This window comes from Polyodon spathula, chromosome 13 (assembly GCF_017654505.1).
Source record: "Polyodon spathula isolate WHYD16114869_AA chromosome 13, ASM1765450v1, whole genome shotgun sequence".
NCBI classification, from domain to species: Eukaryota; Metazoa; Chordata; class Actinopteri; order Acipenseriformes; family Polyodontidae; genus Polyodon; species Polyodon spathula.
This window is the reverse complement of record NC_054546.1, coordinates 11000598-11020011: the sequence shown is the minus strand read 5'-3', so window position 1 is coordinate 11020011 and position 19414 is coordinate 11000598.

The following is a 19414-nucleotide window of genomic DNA, read 5'->3' as shown; positions in this document are numbered from 1 at the left end:
GCACATTAAACCTTAACTGCTTTATAAATCTATTTGATCCCCCACTGGGGATGCATATCCTTGGTGAAAGGGGAAGAGTGAAGTGGGTGAATGTCTGTTTTTTTTTTCTTCCGCACATAGTATATCTAGAGAACCACACAACTGTATCATAATCTAAAATAATATTGAGTCTGATCATCTGCCTATATGCCACACGCACATTTCTTCTTTGAGGGTATAAGGCATCTGTATTTTAAGGCAAACTTACATTTTAAATGTACATACAGTGGAAGTAGATCATGGGCATCTGCATTTTCGTGTTACTCTACTTTTGTTTCAATGTTATTTATTAAAAAAAAAGATTGTGGTAAACTATAATTCAGTTCCGTCAGCAATAATTTTTAATGTTTCTGGATTACTGACTTTGTGAAACAGATTGATATCTTTGAACAGTAAGATTTGCCTTATGATATAATTAGGAAGCCATGTCACTCTTCTTCTTCAACAAAAACCTTTTTGTTACACTTGGCTGTTTTGCATTGTATTAATGAACCCTTGATGGCTGAGATTATGCCAAACACCAATACAAATGTATTATTAATATAATTGACTTCCTCTAGGGCCTGGAGTTGTAATACAATAATAATGCTGGAAATAGCTAGTTATACAATATTGACCTTATGAAATGAAATTCTTTAAAGGAATAATGACTATTCGACAGAGATTGCCAAACTATCCCCTGAGATGCTGCAGATCGTTCCTGGGTAATATTTCAGTCCTTAGAGTACTAAACTGGCTGGATTTTCATGTATTTTTTTAGGAGATGGTGTGAAGAATCTAAATGCGGTGAAATACATCTTTATTTTCGAGTGTTCAGACTCAACTGCAATGTGACACAGACAGCATTTGGTGGTAGTTTAGTCCAGGTGTTGTGTAGTTGTGTTAGCTGGAGGCAGCATCTCTTTTGTTCCCATGGTGACAGTGAGATGTGCAGACAGACTCACAATTAATTCAAACCAAATTAACTTGTTAACCATTTAGAATTGTCAGTGGTTTATATGGTAATATATCAATTAATGTAACATCTGGATATGTTACCAATTATCACTGCACTGTGGTGTTGTGGAAATTGCTGAAATGGAGTATCTGTTTTACATATTTGATCTTCTATAGCTTTATATCTTCAATATGTTTTTCAAACCTGGTTTTTGTTTTAATATTTTCAAGTTACGGCTTGTGTTGGAATTCAGGAATAAGGGGACTTTATTAATTGTCATTCCCAGATAAAACAGATACAATACAAACACAAACTTTTTTGCAAGCAAAACAGCATAAACAATACTGCCCCTTTAGATTGAGCTGGCCTGTACCAGCCAGTCCAGAACAGTCTAAGAGTGAGAGATTACAGAAGCATTGTAATGATCCTGCGCCCCGATAAGGACAGTGGAGAAGGGTAAAACAACTAATGTGCTGGAACAATCCTTGTTAGGTTTATCTGCAACATGTGTGCAGTATGAAACAGGAACACTTGATGGATTATGTGTAGTTTGTCAACAGTTAAATATTACACAAATAGTGATATACTGTAGGCCTACTCTTGCACCTCCAGCCACTGAAAAGACAGACTACCCTCCTAGGCATAAATATATTGTATTAGACCAACCAAGTGGCTCAGTGCTGAGCACTGGAGACCTTGAATGGGGGTTTCGACTCTAGGCCTGAAGAGTCCTCCAGGGATAGCCTGTCCAAAGAGTGGGTAATTCCTACTTGGTTAGAAAATAATGCCATCAGGGACCAGTACAAGCTACTCAGTCCCATAGCTCTTACTGTTCAGATAAATACCATCTGCAGTACAAGCCAACTGAGACACAGCAAATTATGTTGTACCCCCACAAGCTTGTGCGCTATGGGAACTGATATGCAAACACACACCAGTGTGATTTTGTAATGAGTGAAGGTTTAAGGAAATGTTTTTCTTTGACAAGAAAACTAGATAAAGCTAAACTTGAAAAAAAATCTTGATTCTTGTAAAAATACACCCTGCTGTTTAAATTAATGAATGCAGGTTATTTTATCCCAGCCTAAGGAACTACACAAGACCACTACTACAGCTGGTACTGACAGAAACACACACACACACACACACACACACACACACGCACACACACACACACACACACACACACACACACACACACACACACACACACACACACACTAATTTTGTAGCGCAAGAAGTGTAATTTAAATGATGCATTCATGCTGTCAACTATTAGAAGATGCCACAAAATGTGGTTTATATACATTTGTGTATAACTTTTGACTTATTTGTTTACTTTACTTATTGTAATAAAATGTTGATTCATTACTCTGCAACAGACCATGGTGTGCTTACCCCATGTGAAACCTTCTTCACATGTTCCTTTTTACACAAAAAGACAACATTCCAAAAGCACAGGTAGATTTTTAAACAGGGCAGGCATTTTAAGCATAAAACAAAATAAACAAAACCCAAATCTAACTCCTTCCAGGAGTGCTAACTAAACATTTCAGTTATAAACTATACCAGACAGCGGTTCACAAAAACCCATATACTTTTACAAGTGTATCAAAACCACAGTCCCGTCCCGTCCCTTCCCTTTGTTCCAGCTCCCTGATAGTCTTTCTCTCTTAGAGCATTGGGTTCTCCATTTATAGAATGTGGCTGTTCCCAATTAGCACCAATTATTCCATATGGGAGCAGCCACATTCTCACATATTTTTTAACAGGGATAGGAATTAACCCCATCCCTGCCAACCACCACCAAAATACATAAACACCAACACTGTTTACAGGAAGGGCTTTTCCTCGGTCACGTATTCCCATTCTTTGAATTATTTGTACAATTTTTTTTAACATAACTGAGCTTATATTTTGAAGACTTTTTACTAAATATATCATTCTACTTTGCTCAAGACCTCTTGAACACAGCAATGTAGTAACCTGAAACCATACTTGACAGTGACAGAAAAAATGACTGGTCCAGTTCATCCTTTACCACAGGTAGTTCTCAGATTTCAGATTGATGTAGGGTTTTTTGTGGGGTTTTTTCTCTTGGAGGCCAAAGCTATTGTCATGGCCATTGCATTAAGAAAATGGGGTCTTGTGTTTCTAGTTTTGGTTGTATTATCTGCACAAAAGCAGATTGCAGAATATCTGGAATTGGCTGCTGGAGTCCTAGTAATGTCAGGGAGGTAAAAGGTGTTTTATTCTTCCTCTAAGGGATTAAGTGAAAGATAATTTAAGACTGGTAGTTTTAACACAGTTTATTATGGAACTACTTCAATCTGAAGAATTAGTGAGTGTGGTCCGCTAAAAATAAATAAGTGATGTCTATATATTGTTTCTCAGCATGACTTAATTCAATGGCATTCACAAGTCTCATGCATACCATTTGCTAATTACAAATTTGGAGCATATGTGCTAAATATGGAATCACAGATTTGTGGTTTTATTTCATTTCTGACAATTTTCCAAGGACCAAAAAAATGCTTCAATTAATTAATTATGGCAGTTCATGAGTACAATATCAACATACCAGTTATAACAGATGTTGAATTTAGATGTTGGTTATTTTCTGTGCAAATGTATTATTCCATCCATTATCTACTGCAAATAATGTTTCAGTCTTTGTCACAATATATCATATAATATATATATATATATATATATATATATATATATATATATATATATATATATATATATACACACACACACACACACACACACACATACATTTTAAAACATAATTGTTTGTATGATTATAATGAATGTGTTTAGTGTTTATCCCACAGTTAATAGAGATGGTTACAAACAGACTTTGTGATGCAGATGTTACATGGTGTTTATTTACCAGAATCCAAAACTTACAATTTATATTCATCATAATTGTTCAAGAGATCATACCAGAATAATAATAGCATTTAATCCCGTGGCGGCAGGTGGCCAAAAAAAGGGGAGGCAGAAGGTGACTTACAGGTGTTATGGGGCATGGTAAAGGGTTACAATGCAAGATTAATATTTAAATACAGTATAGTTTATAGTAAGCGCAAATAATACAACTAACATACAATATATGAGCTAGGAAGCAACAAGTAAGGATTACAACAACTTATATATACAATTACATACTTGTAGTGCAAGGATAGTGCATCAGCTGAAGATCCAGTAACGTGGTAGGTCAGGTAAGTCCAGTGCATCAGGGTAAATCAAGAGATCTACAAGTGCGGTCTAAACAGGTTTTACCCCAGTTCGGTTGTTAAATTCATTTTCTGCACTAGCCAGCAGAGAAAACAGTAACCCATCATAGTTTATTCTAATACACTTAACTGTTACACACTGCCAGTGTATGTTTAAAAAGGCACTGTATACAACATGAATATAGCATTTAGATTTCAAGACCACGTCACTAACATAGTTTTCATACAATATTTTTTAAACAAAGCTGTTAAGGCAGGATAAAGGCAGAAAAAAATCAAGTACATCCTATCAACTTAATTTGCTAAATTTAAATAAATGACCAATAAAATAATGATTTACCGTACAGGTGAAAAGAGAGTAATACTGACAAATACTGCAGGGGAAGGGCTAAAATAATATAAATACCACTTCCAACAAACACTAGCTAGATTTGTTCCTAGAGAAAAGAAGTAGAATGAAAATATATCACACTTTGATGAGAGTTGATAAGCAGATACGCATACTTGATAAGCAGAGTCGATGCAGATCACACGTGTCTTTGATTTACAATTATAAAAATATCAATTTAGAACAAGAATGTTATTACATTCTAAAAGCAACAGGGTGTTATATATATATATATATATATATATATATATATATATATATATATATATATAAAATCACACAAGCAGAATACGTTGACGTTCTGGTAAAAGGAATCTTGAAGAAAAGATGGTATTTTAGGGACACTTGGAGGGCACATGATCAAGAGGTGAATATGTGGTTGTCAAATGGGCAGGACAGGACCAGTGATGGAGTGACAGCCACTGAGCCTACAGCACAATAACAAAAAAGAACAGCAGAAGAATACATCTAAAAGTGGTGGCAACCTTTAAACATTACAATAAGCATCACTCAACAAGGCATGTTTTAGCATGAATGAATGGTGGTCTTCAAGGTCAAAATAAGTCTAAGAAATAGTATCATTTATGGAATAGGGTACAGTGTAAGTATGCTATTGTCAGTGGTGCTTCAAGTCAGGAATATAATAACAACTGAAATGGACCTTTTCCATAATGAATTTTCTTTACTGCCATTTGTAAAATCTGACAGAAATAATATAGATTAATCGGGTACTTTCTTTTGTACTGCTCTTTTTTTTTCAAAAATAGATGAAGCATTAAGGCACAACAGGAGATCAAGTTGAAATTTGACATGAGTTAACCATAAAATCCATTGAATTAATGCACAACCTATAATGTGGCATAACTCCTATTGAAATGAGGATGACAATTTATAGTTATAATGTCATATATATTCATATCCACCTACTATTCAATACATATGATACTATTATTTTTATTGATGATCATTTGAATTTTATATATATATATATATATATATATATATATATATATATATATATATATATATATATATATATATATATGTTTTGTTGTAAATTGAACAAAAACCAGACCATCCATTTTTGGATGATATAAAAAAGAATTGTTAACAAAACACAATTTGGACAATTATTCAGAAACCTAAACTTAAAAGGAAATAAAGACTACTAGAACTATTAAATTGTGGTTGGCAGAAAGGCTGAGGGACAAAGTAGAAACCCATTAAATTTGATGTTTGTTTTATTCTGTCTTGGAGAAGTTCTGTGAGTTAAATCGCCATCATGTTATCTGCATTATGGATTTTGACAAAGTATGGGGTTACAGGCAAATCCATAAGTGCTGTCAAAATAATCTAAGGCATGTATGAATGCTGTGATTCTAAGTAAGTGAAGGAAAGCTGGATGATTCACATATTGTATTAAAAATTTAGAGGAGAATATGGATAAACTGACATATGCTGGTTGATGTGTCTCACTTCTCTAACGAATGTCCAGTCATCCAGCATTAACATATCTTGGAAGAGAAGCAAATCTGAAACTAATAACATATGAAAGTTAAGAAGTTAAAAAGTTAAGATTTAAAAATAGGATTTTCAGATATCTGGTTTGCATTTGTCATTTGATGCGTTTCTTTCTAATTTTCAGCATTGTTAAAATTTGTATTTTTGTGTTTTTTTTTTTTTTTTTTCCACATTATTACATTAATAAAAAAAGTGAAGTGTAAATCACTGCTTAAAGGCAACTTTCAAAACATATACAACAGTTTTAAGATCTCCAACCTATCAGTAGGCTTCTGGACCGCATAGCATGCCCCACTGCCCATAAAAATGCATACGATTCTGTCGAAGCTGCATAAGCATATTAGTTCAAAAATAATAATAGAAAGCAAAAAGAACCCCCAAATACTGAATCATTTTCTCTGTTTGCTAGAAATAAAAAAAATCACAAACAAATTAAATATTATTTAACAATGAATGGATGTTTGTATACATAGGTATTAACTTAAACATGTATTGTTACTGTACATAACATTATGGAATATATATATATATATAATATATATATATATATATATATATATATATATATATATATATATATATATATTGCTTATAAATAAAAAATGTAAAAAATGAATGAAAAAAAATTGTATCCACACACTGGCTTTATCTTGGACATCAGTGTAGTTTTTAATGTCACATATAGGACTAAAGTAATGCTTTAAGCGTTGATAACGGTTATAGAAGACACAAACAGAGATAAAGTTACCTTAACAATTTGCAATTAAGTGTATGTTTCACATGTACATTTTCTATCTTATTACCTACAAATGAGAGAGATACTGCAGGGTTTGTGGTCAAATACAGATTGTAGGTTTTAAGCTTGAGAAGGTCAGAAAGAATTCCTAGAATACTAGTGTGAACTAGAACTGAAGATCCAAGAGGAGGGAGAGTTGCATATGCATCAGTTTAAGAAAACTCACTGCGGATGCTTTTCTTTATTTTCAGTTATCCTATTATACAGGTCTAGTCTATAAGTTATTGTAATGGAAACACAAAAGGCACATGCCACTCCTTCTGTTTCACTGAAAGAATAAATCAAGCCAGAACGAATACTGTGGGTTGTGCATGGCTGTAAGAAACAGAAAGGTTGAGTTATCAGCAGGTTGAGCGAGTCTGGGCAGAAGACTAGAATAGCTGCAGGCATTTCTCATGGCTGAAGTTTTACCAAAAGGTAATGGTGTCTGTCAGGCACAGAGTGACAGGGGAAACTGTCAGCTGTACAAAAGAAGATGAGAAAACAAAGAGGAAAGTTCAATCTCCTTGTGAAAACAAGGAATCATAATTAATTACATGCTTTACTCTCGTTCCTTGTACCCAGGTGGAGGTTATTTTTCTAAAGTTAATTCCAGTTTTATAGACTTATAAATGTAAATCAAGAGAATTGGAGTGAAACAGCAGTATATATTATGACCAAATAAAATAGAAATCTGAAGGTTAGTCAACTATTCATAACCATGCTGGGATAAAAGGTTTCCCCTGTGTATAACCAGATCCAGGGCTTACTGTGAACAATCCAAAAATAATAGATATGTGTAGAAAGGTGGGTTACCTCTCTCCAATGAACAGGCATGGATTGGGGAAAGAATTAATGGATTGAAACTGAGAAAATAGTAATCTTTATCCGCCTGCAGACCAGAAATGATAATTAACAGACATAGCCCCAAGACTGTAATTACAAGACCTTTCCTAATGTTATTTCATCAGGTTTTGAAAAGAGAAAAACCTGAAAGCAAAGAAGGTTCTCGGTGTACAGGAATCAATAGTTGGACAGTAAAATGGGAAAATGTCAAATGGGTGGGGGATGATAAAGATTGATAATGAAGTTGATAGAAGAAAGGCAGCTTTGTAACTGATTTTTTCAAATGCCCATTCTTTTTTTTTTCATTTATTTTTTATTTTATTCCGCGCATGATTATATTACTACCATACTTGCTTAATGTATTCAGTCAACATAACATGACACATGAACTGAAATGAACAGGCTTTTTTTTTTTTTTTTTTTTACCATATTTCATTTTAAGCTTCATTATTAACAATGTAATTCCTTTATAACTGGCAAATTAATTCATATGAAGTAAACACTAATTCATGATACTAATCCCAACACATGAACAGGACTGGCAAATTAATTCCTATGAAGTAAACAAGTAATTCATGATACTAATCCCAACACTATGATTAGGAGCAGTGCTACTTGAGAGAGAATTATCATTATATATATATATATATATATATATATATATATATATATATATATATATATATATATATATATAGAGAGAGAGAGAGAGAGAGAGAGAGAGAGAGAGAGAGAGAGAGAGAGAGAGAGAGAGAGAGAGAGAGAGAGTTGTTTGTTTTATAAATTCATATTATATTTATATTTATAATATTTTATAATCTTGTGTGGTGTTTTGCCCTTCCCCCAAAGAAAAAAGAATAAACTGTGTTTTTTTTTGCTGTTTTGTTGTTTGGTACAGGGATGTGTGCATGTAATGTAAGACCACTTGTATCACACCTGCCAGATACAGTAACTAATTGAAACAGATAATAAAATGTGCATGTGTCCAGCCGAGCCTTTGAAAAATACACTTTTGATCTTCTGGAACATCCATTGATTCTGTTTCAGCCTCTTTTCCCTCCCACATCTCTATTCACATTTTTTTTTAATGAATCATCTCTAAGGCTACATACACACACACACAGGCTAAATGCAGTTGTGTGTTCACCTTTTGCTCTTAATACGGTTTGTATACACACACAGTTCGGTTACAAAGGGCAGTGACAACCATACTAGTTAATCCTGTTCAGAACAAGTATCGAGTGTGGATATTCAAGGCCTTTGAAATTTTTTTATACCCATCCCCTGATCTGTTCCTTTCAACAACTTTGTCACGGAGTTCTTTTGAAAGCACCTTGGTGCTCATGGTTGAGTCTTTCTTTGAAATGCACTGCCCAGCAGAGGGAACCTACAGGAACTGCTGAATTTATCCTGAAATCATGTGAATCACTACAATTTAACGCAGGTGGAGGCCACTTAACTTGATGTGTGATTTTGAAGGCGATTGGTTACACCTGAGCTAATTTAGGACATTTATATAACCAAGTTATTTCAGTTTTTATTTTTAATCAATTTTCTACAAATTTCTAGAATATTTTTTTTCCCTTGGTTGTAGGATAGGATGTGTAGATAAATGAAAAAAAAAATGTATTAAGCATTCTAATTCCAGGCTATAAGGCAACAAAAGGTGAGAATTTTGAAAGGGGGTGTAGACATTCTATAGTCACTGTGTGTGTGTGTGTGTGTATATATATATATATATATATATATATATATATATATATATATATATATATATATATATATATATATATATATATATATATATATATATGCCTGATGAGCCAAGTTGATTTTGTAATATTGATGAACTGCCAAACAGTCTCCGTTGGTTTTGCATAAAAGAACATAGCTGTGCTTGACAAGCTCTCAATCGATTACGTACCGTACTTTCTTCCAAAAGCATAAACAAAAACAAAGCCTCCATATTCTCACACAAAACCTGACGATCGGCATGTAATGGTGGCCCGAGTTCAGTGGTATGTGTGCACAACAAACAACCGCAGTGAGTCCAGTTTGGAAATACTTTATGGAGCTAATGCAATGTGTGCGTGTGTGTGTGTGTGTGTGTGTGTGTGTGTGTGTGTGTGTGTGTGTTTGTGTACGTAGCATAAATGTAATAAATACTATGTGTAAAGGGGTGAGATAAAACCAGTTAAAAAAGGAGAAGAAAAGCAAACAGGAGCTACTTAATAGTGATGTTTAAGAAAAAAACAGTCATTAAAAAAATATAAAAATTCTACAATAACTGGTGGAGTTTTTACTGCTGTCATTATTTGCTATCTTCGTCTAATCACCAACGCTATATTAGCATTAGTATTTGAATTTGTTTGCTGATCTAAAGCTAACCCAGGGTTGTCACACAGTGATTATTAGCAGAAGGCTTTTTTTTTTTAGGAACAAACTGTTTTCTATTTTTGACCTATAACCTTTAATGTTGGGCTGGACTTGCTCTTGTCCTCTCTGCACCAATTAGATCCAACTTTGATGGTGAAATGTTTTGAGTGAGACAAACTTTATGCATCTATACCAATGCAACCCAGTACACTCAAAAAGGTTTTAAACTTCCAATATCTTTTAGCTTTAACACGCAGAAGGCAATATAACAGATTACTTTAGTTCAATTGTATTTAGTACTGTAGGATGTTTTGCTGAGCAATAGCTTAACAATCAAATTGCATGAAGAATAGAGATTAGGTACTGCAAGATCAATTTTTTTAAGTGGATCTGCTATTTGCCCCTTACCTTTTCAGAGAATGTTAGAAGAGGGCTGCTCATCTTTACTAGCAAGTAATCTGTTCCATGGGTACAGTCTTTCAGTTCATATGCTGGTATATTTCAATCACAAAGCTGGCATGAGTGCAGTTGTCACCTAGTGTGATGTATGAGGCAGTTAGAGAATGTGGATGATGTCGATGCATTGGGAGTATGAAGTAGTAAACTATAGTAGTAAATTATTACTTGTTATAGAAAGTTGAACTGCTCTTAAATATCTGGGCACTTAATTGCACTAGATAATTTGCTTTATAAATCTAAGAATGAGTTATTGGAAATGTTGAAACAGTGAAAAGGCTGAACTATTTTTTCCTACTTACTTCAAATGATTCATACATCTGTGTGCATAGCATTTTGTGTACTTTTCTGTCCTGACAAAAAGGTGGCATGATACTTTAATAAAACTAGTTTAAGTGCTCTGCAAGATGAAGGATGAAAGTGGAGCTGAATAGGACATTTTATTTAATTGTCTCTCAAGCCACTATCAAGCGCTGCCAAGGTCGGGTGCTGTGCTGAATAGCAATGTAACAACAGCATTTTTCAATCACCCCTGTCACTTTCCTTACAAATGTAACTTATTTTGTTTTAGAAGAATGTGATTCTATCTTCAATTTTAATTTTCAATTTTGAAAACAAAGCATCCTCACTTTTCCATTTGTATCCCTTAAGGGATGATGATGTTTATTGAAAGTTTGATACCGAAGTGTAATTTGTAAATGGAGAAATGATGTGATTTCTCATGTTGTTGTATTTGAATATTCTTAAGAAACTACTGAGGAATTTATTTAACTTCTCCTTCCTTTGGCTATTGTTTCTTGATTAGTTTTATACAGTTAATATAACCCTCTGGAAATGTCCTTTTTCACTTCAAAATAGGGCCCTATATGTATTTTCAACACTACATGTGCACTTCCCATAGGCAGTGGTCAACCCTTCAAGAATATCCAGTCCAAAAATGTGTTAAATACACTGAAATAAAAAACATTTCATAGGAATGTACTTACAACTAAAACCCTCTTTAAGAAAGATAGTAAAACAAAAAGAAAACACCACAGAGGGGTATGGATCTACTCTGTTAATATATTATTAGCCCCTTGTGTTAGTTTGACACTCTGTTGTTTATATAATGACAGTGTTGGTTAGAAAAAACAGCATCAGTGTTTTTTTCGCCATTGATTCCATTCTCTCTCTCTCTCTCTCTCTCTCTCTCTCTCTCTCTCTCTCTCTCTCTCTCTCTCTCTCTCTCTCTCTCTCTCTCTCTCTCTTCCTCCAAGGCCTGGGGGAACAGTTGGCTTTCTGAATGCACTTCCCCTTTTGTGAACACGCATTGATTGCCTCTCCACTCTCCAAAGCAAGCCAGCATGGGGTGTATGCAGCCTGCATTTGCTGTTATTGCTCACACTCTTTCAGTGAAATAAAAAAAGAGGGGGAAAAAAAGTAAATCATCTAGGGGCTCTTTCCACTTCCAGAAATTGTCCCATGGCAGCCAAATGCATCTGCTTTCGCGCTGCTCTAAAGAGAATCAATAGTGCTTTAACTGATTTCCCTGATGTCTAGTTGTCAAATGGTGCACTGCTGCCTGCCTTTCTTTCTAATAGCTGTTCCTCCTCCCTATCCTTCCTCGCTGTCTCTCTCTGTCTGTATCCTGTCCCTAGAACAGTCTGTTGGTTAAGAACCTTTTATCTGTTTTTTTTTTTATTTCTGTCTGTTTGTTATAACTGGTAATGGCTCACAAATTACTGTAGGCCGGCTCCTTTTGTTTTTTACAATTCCATACTACAAAAAAGCATACAGTCTGGTCCTTTTTTCTTTTAGTATTTTCCTTTGTTTCAGTGTTTATGAAGACCTCACAGTTTGACTTCATCAGCACTCTGCACCCGAACAGTGTGGATTTGAGACATCCCGAAGATGTTAACATGTCTTTAAATTCATCAGCCACCAGGGGGAGTTCACCATATTTTACCCTATTTAATCAAAGCTTGTCTGTTCTGTGTAATCCCTCACTAAAATTTCCTTTTACAGGGTTTAAAAAAGAGGTGCTTGCAAACATGTAGGTAATACATATATTTCAATTCCATTTATTAACCATAGGGGGCAGGTACTTTAGGGAAAGGGATTGTAGTTTATTTTCTTTTGTTCTCTTAATGTCCCTTGTTCCATTTAGGCATTGAGAAATGGAATAGTTTCTTTTTAAACAATGCCCTTCACTTCATTGTGAATTGACCCAGTTACACACAAGGAGAGTGACTATTTGATCACAGCAATATGTTGATCAAATAAAGTGGTGGATTTTGTATTGGGCAAATAGAGATGTACAAAGTTTTTATTCTCCAAGATTATTACCTCTGATCGAAATGGGATTTTTTAAAAAAGTTAACAACATCCAAGAAGACGTCTCCCCTTTCCCCAACTTGTGCCTTTTACTTTCTCTGTTACCCTTATTTAAATAAATACTCTGCTCCATGTTCTAATTATAATTTGCAGACGTTCCCTTAATCCTTTTATCAGCACTGAAGACACGGTCTGCTCTTTAGCAAACTTTTCACAAGTAATTCAATGTTGGATTGATTTTATTACTCACTGTTTCTAATAAGCAGTTTTTATTGTATCAGCACTCTGTCTGTTCCAAAGCATGTTGTACCCTATTCATGTTACTTAAATAATGCCCAATCTTCACCTTTAAAAAACATAATTTTGAATTTCATATAAAGTATGTACAAAAACATAATTTACTGGGTGTGTGCCAAGAATGTAACTGGAAATAAATGTCACATACATAGATTTTGACATTTACCTTTGCATAATAAAATATGGAAAATGCGTAATTATGTATCAACATACCTGCTGAAATGAACTTTTCAATAAAATCATGTCGATATGACAACATTTAGGCATTTCTAAATTAAACATTTTGCATTACCAGTGTGTGATGAGTCAAAGGGTTTTCGGTCTGTGATTCAGCCTCCCGACAGTAGATGGCATCAAACCAACTCGGGACTTCCCTTACCAAGATCTCGTGACCATGGCAAAAGTCATCTTTTGAGGGGCGGCACCTTGGTGAGGGGCGGAAGTACGAGTATGTAAATTCCAGCCACTGGAGTCAAGTGAAGGATAAGGACACTTGTCAGTTGAGGATTGGTGTTCCACTGACTACAGAGGCGGGACATTACATACTAAAGGGAACGTACTACTGTGTTCGGGGTTGGTCCGAAAGTAAAATAGGAGGAGTAACGGGTGGAGGGAGAGATTGGTTTGGTGCAGCAGGATTTTTAAAACAAAAAACACTAACATTTCTTTTGTCTTTTTTTGTTTATGTATGGGTCGCCACAAAGACAATTAAAGACGAGTCATCACGGTTTGTTTTGGATTTCACCCCTGCACTCCTTCCCTCACACCATTTTGTTTTCTTTTGTTATTTAATCATTTTGTTGTGTATAGAGAATAAAAATAAATTATTTTATTTCTGTACACATAAATTACTGTCTGGACATTCCATTTAATACACTCTCGCCTCACACGTGGTGTCAGAAGTGAAAATGGATCCAGCTACAGTTTTGACAATGTTTAGGGAGCAGGAGGAGAAGCGAGAGGAGAGAGAGACACGGCACCAGGAACAGCTCGCCCAGTTCTTTGGACAGCTGGTGGAAAAACTATCAATATCAACATCAGAGAGAGCGGTTGCCCGGATGTTTGCAGCTCAGCCTAATCTTCAGAAGATGACCTCGGAAGATGATCCCGAGGCTTTCTTGATTACTTTTGAGAGAGTGGCAGAGGCTGCAGAGTGGCCTAGGGAACACTGGGCCATGAAATTGGCACCCTGCCTGACAGGGGAAGCTCAGGCAGCGTATCGAGCCCTGACGGCCACGAATGCAGGGGACTATGTTAAAGTTAAAGAAGCCATTCTCTCACGCCTCGGGATCACGGAGGAAACATACCGGCGCCGTTTTCGGGAATACCAGCTGTCCAAGGGGATGCGGCCCCGGGTTGCGGGACAATATCTTTTAGATCAGTGCACCCGGTGGCTGCGGCCAGAAGAACATACACCCCAAGAACTGGTGCAGAAAATAGTTATAGAACAGTTTGCGTCTATACTACCGCCAGGGAATCGAGAGTGGATTAAGAGGAATCGACCTACCACTCTCGAGGATGCCATCCTCCTGGCGGAGGCCTACGAAGACGCAAACGAAGGTGCCGGGTCAGACCCCACTCCTGCCCCTAAACTAACTCGGACCAACCAACCAATGAAGCCCAGAGGGGGTAACCAGACCTTCAGACCATGGAGGTCGAGGTTAGCCCCATCCTGGGCGAGAGAGAATCCCCCTAACCTGCCGGTCGCGGACTCGCAGGACAGATTAACTCCGTTGATGCCTCCTAACCAAGTGTGCTACCAATGTAATGAGCCTGGACACATTGCCAGGAATTGTCCAGTAATAAAGGTGGACCTGGCGACAAGATCCTGGTCAGCAGTAACAGGTAGGAACACTGGGGAATGTCGGGAGGGCCCTTATCAGTTAAGAGTACAGGTCGGGGGAAAGAGTACTTACGCATTTGCGGACTCTGGGTGTGCACAAACATTGATTCGGCAAGCTCTCTTGGATGGGGTAGCCTGGGAGCCATAGGGTAAAGTGGCTATCTCCTGTATTCATGGAGAAACTCGGGTTTATCCCACCACTAAAGTTAGACTTATTGTAGCTGATTATTCGGGTTACGTTAAAGTGGCTGTAGCGCAATGTTTACCATACCCTGTTCTCCTGGGAAGAGATTGGTTGTTTTTTGATCATATTTTAGGTCGGGAAATGGTCTTAGTTTCTACCAGGGGACAATTAAAGCAACAGGAGAAAACAATTGGCGAGATTTTTCCGTTGCAATCCGACCTGTTTAACCCTAAAATCCGCCCAAGAAAAACAAAAAGAGAGCGTCGGGTGGAAAAATATGAGGGAACTCTGAGACGACAAGGGGAGGGGTCTGACACAAAAGTAAACCAATCGCTTAAACGGCAAGGAAAGGGAGTAGGTATTCAGTGTAACCGGGGCTGCGAGGTTACTGAGGTGGAAGGTCATGTAATAAAAGACACTCCCCTCTGTGTACCTAACCATTGGGACCGAGATATTGACTTGGGATATGAACAACAAAATGATCCCACGTTACGGTATGCTTGGAAACAGGTTAGATATATCGAGGGGAAGGATATACAGGAAGGACAACCGGTGGTATTTCCGCATTTTTCTGTATCTGGGCACTTATTATATAGAATAACCCGGGCTCCCGGGACGGGACAGCTCGTAAAACAGTTATTGGTTCCTAGGCCTTTTCAGTCAGAAGTCATGAGATTGGCGCATGACATTCCATTTTCAGGTCATTTGGGAACTGAAAAGACTCAGGAACGAATTCTGGCCCGGTTTTTTTGGCCTGGGGTTTATGGTCTTGTGCGGAAGTATGTATCGGAGTGTCCTGAATGTCAATTAGCTGCCCCTAAGTCAGTTCGCCCCGCACCTCTGGTTCCACTTCCAATTATTGGGGTACCGTTTGAAAGGATTGGTGTAGATTTAGTAGGCCCTCTGGAGGGAACAGAGTCAGGATATCGGTATATTTTAGTAGTAGTGGACTACGCAACAAGATATCCAGAAGCTGTTCCCTTACGCTCTATGAATGCAGTAGCTGTAGCGAATGAATTGGTAAAAATATTCTCTAGGGTGGGAATCCCGAAAGAAATTCTCACTGATCAGGGCACTAATTTTATGTCAGACTGTATTCAGCAACTATATAAATTATTGAAAATCCGTTCAATTAGAACCTCAGTTTTTCATCCTCAAACGGATGGGCTTGTTGAACGATTTAATCAGACTTTGAAAAATATGTTGATCAAGAAAAACGCAATTGGGCTAAACTGCTTCCCTACTTGCTCTTTGCAGTCCGCGAGGTACCACAATCCTCAACGGGGTTTTCCCCGTTTGAGCTCTTGTACGGTCGGCAGCCGCGGGATATCTTGGATCTCATAAGAGAAGGCTGGGAAGAACAGTCAAAGGAGTCTAAAAATGTAGTAAAATACGTGTTGCAGTTACGCGATCGCTTAGAATTAGTCGGTCGATTGGCACATGACAATCTCAAAGCGGCACAGCAGAAGCAGCAACAAAGCTACAATAAAAATGCAAGAATTCGGAACTTTCGACCTGGAGATAAAGTGTTGTTATTGTTGCCCTCATCGGAATCTAAGTTGTTTGCTAAATGGCAGGGTCCCTTTCAGGTTATTCGAGCAATTGGTAAAGTCAATTATGAGATCCGACAGCCTGGGCGTCGGAAAGAAAGTCAAATTTATCATGTTAATCTCCTGAAACCGTGGAAAGAACGGGAAGTCCATTTTATATCTCCTGTACAGGAGGGAGAGGATTTTGGACCCTCAATTGAGTCAGAGTCAGCAATTGAGGTCCCGATGGGGGAACAATTAACTCCTGATCAGCGTGAAGAGGTAAGCAATCTAATTAATATGTTCAGTGATGTGTTTTCTAACGTGCCTGGAAGAACGCATTTGATCGAACATGCTATTATCACTCCGCCAGGTCTAAGAGTTAGACAGAGACCGTATCGCATTCCAGAGAGTCGGAGAGATTCTGTTCGAAGGGAGGTGGAGTGTATGTTGAAACTTGGGGTAATTGAACCTTCCCGAAGTGAGTGGTGTAGCCCAATAGTACCAATAGACAAGCCAGATGGGTCACTACGATTATGTATCGATTTTAGGAGGGTGAATGCTATCTCCAAGTTTGATGCATATCCCATGCCTCGAGTAGATGAACTCTTAGACAAACTGGGGCAAGCTCGGTTTATTTCAACTCTGGATCTGACGAAAGGATATTGGCAAATTCCATTAACGAAAGCCTCTCGTGAGAAAACGGCATTTTCAACCCCAGAGGGTCTTTTTCAATTTTGTACTATGCCGTTCGGACTTCATGGAGCGCCTGCTACTTTTCAGAGACTAATGGACAAGGTTTTACAACCTCATCGAGAGTATGCAGCTGCGTATATCGATGATGTAGTCATTTATAGTTCTTCCTGGAGAGAACATTTGACTAGATTAGAAGCCGTCTTACAGTCTCTGAGGAGGGCGGGGCTCACAGCGAACATGGCAAAGTGCGCTATTGGAAAAGAAGAAACTAAATATTTAGGTTTCATAATGGGTAAGGGTAGAGTGAAACCGTTGGTTTCAAAAGTCCAGGCTTTGTTGGATTCACCGGTACCTACCACGAAAACCCAGGTGAGATCACTGTTAGGGTTGGCTGGTTATTACCGCCGCTTTATTCCACACTTTTCCACTATAGCCGCCCCTCTCACTGATCTCACTAAAAAGAACGCTCCAAATAAAATTAAGTGGAGTGCAGAGTGTCAGACAGCCTTTGAATCTATTAAAACTAATTTGAGTCAGGCCCCAGCATTAATAAGCCCGGATTTCAGCCGAGAGTTCGTCCTGCAGACAGATGCATCGCAGACTGGTCTGGGGGCGGTTCTGTCCCAGGAGAGAGATGGTATAGAACACCCGATACTATACATCAGTCGGAAGTTACTGCCCAGAGAACAGAGGTATTCGGTAGTGGAGAAAGAATGCCTGGCAGTGAAATGGGCAGTGGAATCTTTAAAATACTATCTTCTGGGACGACCTTTTGTACTCATCACAGATCACGCTTCTTTAAAGTGGTTAGACACGATGAAGGATTCAAACGCTAGGATTACGCGGTGGTACCTGGCGCTCCAACCCTTCGCCTTTCAAATAAGGTATCGTGCGGGTAAGTTACATCAAAATGCTGATTTTTTTTCCCGGGAGGGAGGGAAAAGGGAAGGGTTAGAGGTTTCCGAGTGTTCCTTCGGCTCCACTCTGAGGGGTGGGATATGTGATGAGTCAAAGGGTTTTCGGTCTGTGATTCAGCCTCCCGACAGTAGATGGCATCAAACCAACTCGGGACTTCCCTTACCAAGATCTCGTGACCATGGCAAAAGTCATCTTTTGAGGGGCGGCACCTTGGTGAGGGGCGGAAGTACGAGTATGTAAATTCCAGCCACTGGAGTCAAGTGAAGGATAAGGACACTTGTCAGTTGAGGATTGGTGTTCCACTGACTACAGAGGCGGGACATTACATACTAAAGGGAACGTACTACTGTGTTCGGGGTTGGTCCGAAAGTAAAATAGGAGGAGTAACGGGTGGAGGGAGAGATTGGTTTGGTGCAGCGGGATTTTTAAAACAAAAAACACTAACATTTCTTTTGTCTTTTTTTGTTTATGTATGGGTCGCCACGAAGACAATTAAAGACGAGTCATCACGGTTTGTTTTGGATTTCACCCCTGCACTCCTTCCCTCACACCATTTTGTTTTCTTTTGTTATTTAATCATTTTGTTGTGTATAGAGAATAAAAATAAATTATTTTATTTCTGTACACATAAATTACTGTCTGGACATTCCATTTAATACACTCTCGCCTCACACAGTGCTACTGCTATAGATGAAGTGATCACTGAAATTTACAATGGAATAAATGCATATAAACAGGGTTTAAGTAAGAGCCAACTTTATAGTAGAATCTGTCCAAAATAACACTTAAACATTACTACAATTACAATGAATCACTCTGAACTACCAATTGACAGAGTTAATGAAGTACAAACTAGAAAAAGTGTGCTTTTCAAAGTAAAATTACATGATAAGAGATTTCGAAAAATGAAAGAAGACTTTGATGTATCACCAACAATCAGAAATGTGCCCTAAAATGACTAAAGTCATCCATTAATAATACATTTTGTGACAGACGCATTGATCAATAATAGAACACCAAATTCCCTGTTTTCTGTTTTCTTTTTGTTATG